The sequence below is a fragment of the Macrotis lagotis genome, chromosome 1 (genome assembly GCF_037893015.1).
Source record: "Macrotis lagotis isolate mMagLag1 chromosome 1, bilby.v1.9.chrom.fasta, whole genome shotgun sequence".
Classification (NCBI taxonomy): Eukaryota; Metazoa; Chordata; class Mammalia; order Peramelemorphia; family Peramelidae; genus Macrotis; species Macrotis lagotis.
Genome location: NC_133658.1, coordinates 829728100 through 829739282, shown reverse-complemented (window position 1 = coordinate 829739282; position 11183 = coordinate 829728100).

Below are 11183 nucleotides of genomic sequence, written 5' to 3'. Positions count from 1 at the left end.
TAGATCTTTTCCTGGATAATATTCTCTTTTGGTTCATCTCTTACTTTTCTCAACATTCCATTTCAGGTTCTCCTGCTGAATTTTCATTCATGTATCATCTAATAACTGTGGATGTGTCTAAAGTTGTTCCCTCTTCTCTTCATATGCTCTCACTTGGTGAGCTTGTAAGCTCCCATTGGCTCAAATATTGTTTCTATTATTTTCAGATCTAACTATAGTACTACACCTCCAGTTTCCTTTTGAACTGGGTGGTCAGTATGAATCTCAAACTCAACATGCCCCAGATAGATCTCAATAGCTTTCTCCCCAAGCCCTGCACTCTTCCTTTTCTTAAACTTTCCTAATACTTTGAAGGCGTCATCACTATCCTCTTATTCTCCTAGGTTCATAACCTCCAAATCATTCTTGATTCCTCACTTTGATTTATTCCATCTCTTCAACAAGAGTCTTACCCTCTAAAATTATCTTTCATTAATCATATCTATTTACCTCCATTTGTGAATGGATATGTACATGAACAATGAACATCTAGATGTATAGGTATGTGTGTGTGTGTGTGTGTGTGTGTGTGTGTGTGTGTGTATTATCTCCCCCATCAGACTGAAAACTCCTTGAGAACAGCAACTATTTTTGGGGTTTTTTTGGTATCCCTAGACCTAGCACAGTGCTTACATATAGCAGATATCTAATAATTATCCCTATTTTAAAGATAATAAAACTGAGTTAAAGATCTGTGGACAATGATGTGTAGTCACATACCTGATAAGTATCAGATCTGAATGCAAAGTGAGGTTGGAATTCAAGTCTTTGTGAGTCTGAATGCAGTACTGTACATACTACATCCTACCACAGGTCACTTCTTCAGGGATATAAACATATATATATGCATATACATACATAAATATGTATATATATGCATGTATTATATATAAATACACATACATTTCTATATAGAAATAAATATACACAGATTATATACAGATTATAGCATGAACAACAAAAATGCCAGTGTTACCCTGTTTAATTAAGGAGGCATTTCCTTACTTTAAAAGGTTTGTCTAAAAATTTTTACTTAAAATAAATAAACCTAAAGTCATCAGTTAAATTTTGCATATTGTGCTTTTTTCAACTATTTCTTCTCTACTTCTTCAGACATTCTTTAGCCTCAAGCTGAAGGCAGGGGGACTGTTATCAGAGCTGATATAAGTGGCATTCCAGGAAAAAACAGCAAGTGGAGAATTGCAGACCCCCTTTTCCCTTGCCCAGATTTAGGGAGCAGAGGAAATAAGATAGCAAAACTGGGACAGAGGTCTATGCCCTACATAGATTAATGAGATGCCAGAGTGTATACAAGAGAATGGAGTGAATCCTGCAAGTTGGGGTCTCATGCACGCTCTATTAGCAGCTTCTGCAGTCCTGGCTCAGGAAATCCTGAATTCTGACAGCAGGAAGCTGCCATGCCCCATAAAATCACAGGACACAGATAGAAAAGATTCCATAGGATTGGAGGAGGGGTAGCAGCCCAAGCCAGCAAGGGAAGCTATATAAGCCGAAGAGAGAGGAGATGAGGAAGCTAGTTACATAAAATAACCATGCTCAGAAGACACGTTAAAAAGGAAAAGCTTTACCCACGAGGTTACAGGAAGCTGTTCTAGACCCCTGTGGCAGGATGAATAGGCAGAGGAAAGAATGGGAGGGTAGATAAAGAGGGTGGTTATAACACTGGCTCTGACTGCTTCAATTATCCTGACACTGACTGGAAGAACAAGGAAAAGACTGGTGAAGGACACATGTTTCTGGAGATAGTAGGAGGTGGAAGAGTTTATTGTGAGGCACGCTGGGGGAAGAGGTGCACAGTTGACAGGACCAAGCTGTGGTTTTAATAAATTTCTACAGGAAATGACCACCCAGATAGGATAAGTGATAAAGAAACTGGTTAGTATTAAGGACAGAGGACTTAGTCAACCTTTTTCCCTTTCCCAGGGAAAGCTTTAGCTTAAAATCACAAACTTTTGGAAGAAGCACAAAACTGTGGGAGAGGTACTTTAAGAGCTTCCTCACCAGAGATACTGATGTGCTGGTGTATGTGTGTGGTGTGTGTGTGTGTGTCTGTGTGTCTGTGTCTGTGTGTGTGTGTGTGTGTGTGTGTGTATGAGACAGAGACAGAGACAGAGACAGAGACAGAGACAGAGAGAATTAAGTTCAACTCTCTTGCTCATGTCATGTAGCTGCCTTGGAGCTATATGTCTCGGTTGGTTGGTTGATTAAGACTCTGAAGCTGTTCTCTGCCTCAGGCTTACTCTGATCATACAGAAAACATGCACATGAACTGAAAGAAGACAGACCTTATCTGAAATACAAACTTTGTCCTTAAAACACCTTTCATCTGAAGCTCACAAGGTGGTCTATACACCTAATTGCACTAATCTTACCTTAATCCCTATGAGGTAGCTTGCTGGCAAGTATTTTGACTTTGCAGATGTGGAAACATGAGGCACCACAAGTCTGTTGGGTCTTTGCCCACTGATTTCAAAGGCAGACAATACACGTTTTTATTTTGAGTCCTTGACTATTCTGTGAACAGTTTGTAGGACCAGTGCACAATATTAGGGAGAGTGAATAAAAGTGTGTATATAGCCAAAGGAGTTGTCCTGGGAAATGTGCACAGTGGATTAAAGTGATTCTTAGTCATCTTCATTTCTATGTTGTCACTTTTAATAATAATATAATGTTCATTATTATTATTAATTATTATTAGACAACTAGGTAGCACAGTGTAAAGTGCTAGGCTTGTAGTCATCCTCCCCAAGTTCAAATCTGGCCTCACCTACTAGCTGTATGAACCTGAGTAAATACTTCACTTCACTGTTTGCCTCGGTTTCCTCATCTTTGAAATGGATTGAAGAAAAAAATTGGAAAGCCATGCTAGTATCTTGAGTTGGACTTGACTGAAAACAACTAAATGACAAGGAAAAGGATTTAGTTGATATGACTTGTCAAATCTTGGACAAATGACTTCACTTCTGTTTACTAGGTGGCATCATAGTGCACAGAATCCCAAACCTGGACTCAGGTAGACTTGAGTTTCAAATGTGGTCTAAGATAAACTAACGTGTGACCCTGGGCAAGTTACTTAACCTTGTTTGCCTTAATTTCTTGTTCATAAAATGAGCTAGAGAAGAAAAGTGTAGATCATTCCAATACTTTTGCCAACAAAACTCCAAATGAATTGGACATGATTAAAATATAGCTAAACAATAACAATAATAATTATTGTTCCATTTCTATATTCTTCCCACCTCCTACTTCTAGACTTTTCCTCTTCTAGAATGATCCATTTTCCTTTTATAATACTCTACTACTGTCATTTGAGAGAAAAGCATCTGATTAGATTCATTTGCACGAAGGTGCTAGACACCATATATTACCCTTCCAGGGCATGTATATTTAGGCAGAGGTTCAAATAGAGAGCAATATAATATAAAAAGGAATTGAGGTTGCTAGTGAAATTGAGGTCATCTAATGGAAGAGGGTTTTGTTGTTGTTATTGTTGGGTTGGGTTTTTTTTGAGGAGGCAGTGTAGACTTCTTTCTGAGTCTTTAAATTCATACTACATATGTGTCTGCTTAATTTGCCCATACACAAAGGCAAGTCTGCATGCAAATCATCAGTTCTCTCAATTCATCAGACAGCTTGTTTTTTAAGCTATGTTCAACCATTATAACACCTGAAGATAAAAAGAATGAACAAATGAAACAGTTCTTAGCTTCAACGAGTTTACATTCTTTCACTTACACAACATATATGTAGATAGCTTTTGCCATTATAATCTATCAATCCTATGTTGAGTGCAACATTTCTAACATTTCAACATGGTACAGTATCTTGAAAAGGCCCTCATCTGAGTCTTAGTTGTAATTATGCTGAATCAAGGGGAATCTAAAACAGAAAATATCCATACTTTTAGCACTGCCTTTGACTTTTGATACCTACTTAAGATAACCCTAAAGACAATAAGAATTGACTTAGACTGTGGCCTGCATTATTGGAACTTTGTCACGTGGAGATCAGGAATAGCAATAATTTGACCTAGATAGTCAAAATCAAAGAAATTTTCCCAATTTAGATTTCAGTTCATTCCCTGTATCTGCTATTCAAGTCAATTAAATTCAACGACATTTATTAAATAAGTACTATGAATAACATTGTGCTAGGTGAAGGGATCTTGGAATCAGGAAGCAATCTTGCACCAAAAAGAACTTATAGTTTATTAGAGGAAGATAGGAATGGAGATATGTATATAGATATGTAAATGCAAAGACACAAAGACATACAGAGAGAAACTAAAACTGAAATCCTTTGATTAGAAATATAATCAAATAGAAATGTAAGAAGTAGCACTTGATGCTTTGAAGGAAGCTAGGGGTTCTATGAGAGAGAGATGAGGAAGGAATGCTTTTTTCCAAACATGGGGGACCACTTGCATAAATTCACAGAGAAGGGCGGCTAGTTGGCGCAGTGGATAAAGCATCGGCCCTGGAGTCAGGAGTACCTGGGTTCAAATCCGGTCTCAGACACTTAGTGATTACCTAGCTGTGTGGCCCTGGGCAAGCCACTTAACCCCATTTGCCTTGCAAAAAAATAAAAAAATAAAAAAATAAATGCACAGAGAAAGGACAATGAATGTCATATATAAAGACAGCTAGTAAGGCAATAGGCTTGGAATGGAGAGTATGTTATTATTACGACTAATAGTGAGCATTTTTATATTATTTTATTTTATTTTTCTAATTATATGCAAAGATAGTTTTTAACAATTCTGTTTTTTTAGGTTTTTGCAAGGCAATGGGGTTAAGTGACTTGCCCAAGGCCACACAGCTAGGTAATTATTAAGTATCTAAGGCTGGATTTGAAGGTAATTATTAAATGTCTGAGGCCGGATTTGAACTCAGATACTACTGACTCTAGGGTAGGTGCTCTATCCACTGCACCACCTAGCTGCCCCCAACAAATCTTTTTGTTGAGCTTTTGTGTTCCACATTTTTTTTGCCACTCTCTTCCCACCCTTCTCCCCATGGCAGTGAGTGATACAAGTTAAACATATACAACTGTGGTTAACATATTTTCATATTAGTCATGATGTGAAAGAAGAATTAGAACTAAAGGGGAAAAATACTTGATAAAAAGCGAAAAAATATGAAAGAAGTTTTAAAAAATAACTAGCATTTTTATAGCCTCTTAAGCAGAATAATATGAATTAAGTCTAGAAAAGTAAGCAGGAGGGGTGGCTAGGTGGTGCAGTGGATAGAGCACCGGCCCTGGAGTCAGGAGTAGCTGAGTTCAAATCTGGCCTCAGACATTTAATAATTACCTTCAAATCCAGCCTTAGATACTTAATAATTACCTAGCTGTGTGGCCTTGGGCAAGCCACTTAACCCCATTGCCTTGCAAAAAAAAACAACTTAAAAAAAAGAAAAAAATAGAAAAGTAAGTAGGAGATAGACCTTGCAAAGGTTGTTACATGATACTATGTGATAATTTAATTTTTATTCTGGAGGCAACAGGGAAGTAATGTTGGGAATAAAGAGTAACTGTTATGGTGACAAGGCCTTTCCTTTTTTTTTTTAGGTTTTTGCATGGTAAATGGGGTTAAGTGGCTTGCCCAAGGTCACACAGCTAGGTAATTATTAAGCGTCTGAGGTTGGATTTGAACTCAGGTACTCCTGACTCCAGGGCCAGTGCTCTATCCACTGCACCACTTAGCTGCCCCAACAAGACCTTTCTTAATTTAGGAAAAACACATTTACAAGATGAATACCAAATTGAAACCAATGCTGGTCACTAGTTTGTGATTTTCCCTTCAGAGGAGTGTGCTAGATTTCTATAGCAGATTTCTAAATGGAATTACAATTTACTGAAGCAGCCATGAGGTTGAAATGAGAATGAAGAAAAGCAAGCCTTGAAATATCATTTGCTAGCCATCAACTCCATCCTGCTTAGCCTTTTTTTTAAACCGTATTTTTTTAGTTGTCACTTTTAACTTAAACGTTTAATTCTATCATTTAAATGAATGAAAAACCCTCATATGAAGGCAATTTTAAAATTATCTTTGAAATTTTAGGATGCAGTCCTACTTGGAGACAGAACCATGACCCAATGACCTAGGTGCTCTTTAGAATCACAGGAAGAGGCCTGGATTGTCAAAGTTAAGAGAAGATACTTCCTTCCTCTCTAGGCTATATCTGCTTTGCAAACAATGAAGGGATTTGTCAATCATCTGATGAAAATGATAGGCAAAGACAACATTAAATCATTAGGCTCTTCTCCTTTTGATGCAAAGACAAGTGGGGGGGAAGAAGAATGGAAAGAAGAAAAGAAGCATGGTTTAAAAAATGTATTGACATCTCTTATTTTAACACTGACTTCATCTCTAAATATAACCCTTTTCCCTACTTGAACCAATCAGTCATCTTTGTGACAAATAAAAAATAATAAAAACTTTGATAGTACCAACCAACATCAATACACATCAACCATATTAAATGTTTCACTCCTAGAATTTCCCATTTCTGCAAAGAAGGGAAGGACATGAATTATAATTGTTTCCATTTTTATTTAGGGCAATGCTTGGCTAGTTTAATTATAGTTTTGTTTTTGTTATTATTGTTCTTTAAATTTATATTTCTTTTGCCATTGCATTTTTTGCTCTAGTTCTGCTTATTTCACTTTACATCAGTTCATATCAGTCTTCTTATGCTTCTCTGAAGTCTTACATTTATATTTTTTAATAATAGCACAGTAACATTTCATTATATTCCTATACCATAATTTTTTAGCTAGACTCTCATTGTAGATAACTTCTTTTTTCTTCCAAGGTAGTTTCTGTTTGACTATCACACACACACACACAAAAATTCTGCTTTGAATATTTGGGAGAATTATAGGGGTTTACTACCTTCAGTCTTCTTGAGGTTCAATCTCTAGGTTCATTGGCATGACCATTTCTAATCATGTTTTTAGTAAAATTCTAAATTGCTTTCCAGAATGACTGAACCAATTCACAGCTCTGACAACCAATCAATCAGTATTCATTTGCTAAGTAATTACTATGTGACAAGCATTGTGCTTGGGATACAAAGATTATCAATTATAAGAGCATTGGGGGCAGAGACTGTCTTTTGCTTCCCTTGATAGAGAAACATTTCCCCAAGGAATTACCATTCTAATTGGGAAGAAAACATGAAAGCAGCTTGTGTGAATACAAAGCTCCTCCATTGTAAATGGAAGGAAAACTCACAGGCATTAATCTTGTTGGGGGAGAGTTTGTAGGAAGGAGGATCAGGAAAGGTCTCTTATAGAAGGTGAGATTTTAGCTATCTTAGAATGTATTAGTGTGCCTATTTCCAGTCTTTATATCTACATTTTCATCTTTGTTAATTTGTTGGCAATAATATGAAAGCTTAATCAGAATTGTTTTGATTAACTTATTATTAGTGCCTTGGAGAAATCTTCCATATGGTTGTCTATATCTTTAATTTTATTTTGAGAACTAATTTTTCATATCTTTTACTATTATTGCACTGGAGAATGACTGTCCTTTATATTTATTTTAGTTTCCTATATTTTCCATCAGTTTTGCATTTTCAGCAGTTGCTCTTGATTTCAACTCCATGGAACATCATGCCTCTCCCAAAATAAAATAATCACTTGTAATCTTATCACCATACTGATTAACTCAGTTTTTAACACAACACCTTCTCAACTCTCTTCCCTCTAATTGGAAGACTAGAAGGTAGAGCATTAAATTTGCAAAGTCTTCATTTGAGAGCTCACAACTTTCCAAATAACTCTCCATCTTCTATCAATAGTTCTACTTGTTTTCAAGTCCATGGAACATCATGCCTCTGTGCAGCTTGATTCTCTCCTATTTTCAGCTTCCTTTTATGTATTACCTTCTTCCATCAGCTTGTAGATTCCCTGAAGGGAGAGATAATCTTTCTTTTTCTTATCTAATTCCCCAGCACTTAACATAGTTCACTTATCATTAAGCAAGAGTTCTATAAATATGTTTTTCATTGAATTGAACTATGTATCTTTAAAATTAGAATTTATCAGAAATATTATATGCAAATATTCTGTAATTGATAGCTTTCTTTATCATGCTAGCTGCATTGATTTTGTTCTTGCAAAAACTTTTCAATTAGTTTATTTTTTGTGATCATCTCTGTGCTTTTTTTGGTTAAGAACTATGAAAAGTTCTGATTCTCTTCTAATTTTTAAAAATAGTTACCACAAAAGGAAGAATCAAAAAGGCATATCATTAATTTTTATTTAAATTAAATCTTTTGTTTGTCCTTTGTTTTCAAAGAGCACCAATAACATGACAGAGTGATATCTTGACTTGCTCATGAATTGGATTTAAATCAGGCAAAGTTGTATAAATTTTTCAGTCTCATGCTCTCTTCTAGAATCACTGAAAAGTCCAGTGGCAAACCAGAAGTCAGGTTGACTGATAGTGGTCCAGGTTGAAGTGTGTGACCTTAGGGTCTTCAAAGTCTGATTAAACTCTAAGCACCTACTTCAGACATCTTCCTAGCCTGAATAGTGCTTGCTTCAGTTGTCATCATGATTGATGGAACAAATTGTTCTCATTTTCTTGTTCCATCAGGGAAAGTCTTCACATTCTTAGGATAGATATTCACCTAACTCATCAATGAGTTTGAAGCCTGTCAGTCTCACTCATCTTGTTTAAATCTATCTGCCCAGATGATTTTACTAAAGCATTGCCACTGCACATTTTACAGCTTCTTGGAGCCACTCTCTTTTGTGAGAGTTGGGTGAAAGGTGGACCCCCAAAGGTGGATGAGCAGCCCTGTAAAAGGCTCAACAAGCCCTCACACAATAAGTTCTAATCCTCCTTGGACATCTTATACACTCCCAATAAAATTTCAGCCCACTGCAATGTCTCTCTCTCTCTCTCTCTCTCTCTCTCTCTCTCTCTCTCTCTCTCTCTCTCTCTCTTTCTCTCTCTCTAGAGTTATGTATGCATATATATACTTACATATATATGTGTATATTATATATATACATATACACACACATTTTGAATTTACTGAAACTTAAGCAAGCTCATTGGTTTAAAAAAAATCCTTGATTAATTTTACTAAAAACAAAAAACACCAAATCTTCATGATTATATTAATAGAAGCAGCAAAAAGCTTATAAGAAACTATAATACTAATTTATGCTAAAATTCCTTTAAGAATTATGAGGAACTTTTTTTAACATAACACAAAATATATACCTAAAAAGCATTCTAATCCTTTTGACACATTAAACATAAAATTCTAATCATTTAGATCTGATTGTCATGTCTCCCATTGTTCAATAAATTTTAGGGACTTCTTTTTTGACATTTACTTCTTTTTTGCAATTTGACACCTTTCTAGCTTTCCAGTTTTTTAACGGTTTTCTCCATTCCATTGACTCTGTGACTCAATAGCTTAGTTTCTGTTCATCATTGGAGATATAAACTGAAACATAGTAATTGTGGAATAAAGGCTTGTGTTTTTTAGGAACTTAATTTTCCTACTTTCCTAGATGCCATCTCTTTCTTAGAATAAACTACGAGTAGGGACTGTTTCTGCTTTTGTCTTTTCATCCCAACCAGTTAGCAAAATTCTTGGTATATAGTTGCTTAGAGTGCTTGATTTAATTCATTGCTTTGTTATCAGTATTCAGAAATTCCAATTTTCTTTCCCCCACCCCTAAATAATGGTATCCAAAATTATTTTCTGTATCATCTTTCTAGAAGACCAGTGATCCTGTCATTTTTTTCTATATAGAGTTTATGTATCTTTTTTTAAAAATTTCAATGCCTTTTGCTTCTCTTCTGCCAAAAATTAACTTTGAATTTTTTGTTCCAAATATGTTATAATCCATGAGATTCTCTTCTTCATCTGGTTATATTGGTTTATTTTCCTTTACATTATAATGCTTCTTCAAAGTGTCTTGATTTCTTTCTTGGCATTTACTCCTTCCCATATTTATGATAAGCAACTAGGTGGTGCAATGGACAGAGTAGAAAAGGTCTGAAGTCAGGAAGACTCATCTTTCTGATTTCAGATAAGGCTTCAAATACTTTCTAGCTGTGTGACTCTGTATAAGTTATTTCATCTTCTTTGCCTCAATTTCCTCATCTGTAAAGTGAGTGGGAGAAGAAAATGGAAAACCATTCCAGTATCTCAAGAAATCCCCAAATGGTATCACAGAGTCAAACACAATTGCATTAATTTAACAATAGTAATTATGATCCTCTGTTGGTTTTTCTACTCATGGGGTAGGTTTTTATTTAGGCTTTCTCTCTTAAAAGATTAAGAGAGAAAAGATTATCTTTCAGCTTTTCTCTGGTATTCATCATCATCCACCTTTGGGAGTCTTCACTCTTCCCACCCCCTCCCTTTCACTATTGTTCAAACCACTGTATCTCAGATGGGATTGGAGACAGCCTATTCAAATGAGAATGTCTGGAGATTGACCACCTGTTAGTACTTGCCCTGAACAATCCCAATAGAGAAAGCATTGGCCTCATTTGGGTTACCAGTTGCCTTTACCTAAGGCCCTATACTCTATTCTTCTCTAGGTTACAATTGATGTTTAGTAGACAGCTTTTCTTTTTATTCTCACTGCACAGTCCATGCAAAAGCTTTTCGATTTCATGGAACTTAAAGGGACTATTTTATTTTTTGTGATCACCTTTCTGATGTGGTTCTCTTCTATCTTTTAAAGGTCTGACTTTTCATATTACATTATTTTCATTTTTAAAATCTGTCAATCATATAGTTAATTTCTCTTGATCAGTAAGCTATCAAAGTAATAAATGTTCCTTAATATAAATTTCAGCAACATATCATGTACAGTTAATAAATGAGTTTTCTTTAACTATTCTTTCCACTTCATTATTGAAATTGCAATCCAAAAGAGACATATTTTAGTTTATTAAATAACTAATTGAAAAACCTCTTCAGACACATAGATAATATATCTTCTAAAATATTGCTTACAAATGGAGCCATTTTATATATGATTAATCAAACATCATTTGAACCATATCAATAACTATAGATATAATTCCTGTTCCTTTTAAACATTTTTACATTTAGCAATTCTGTTTACTTGTATGT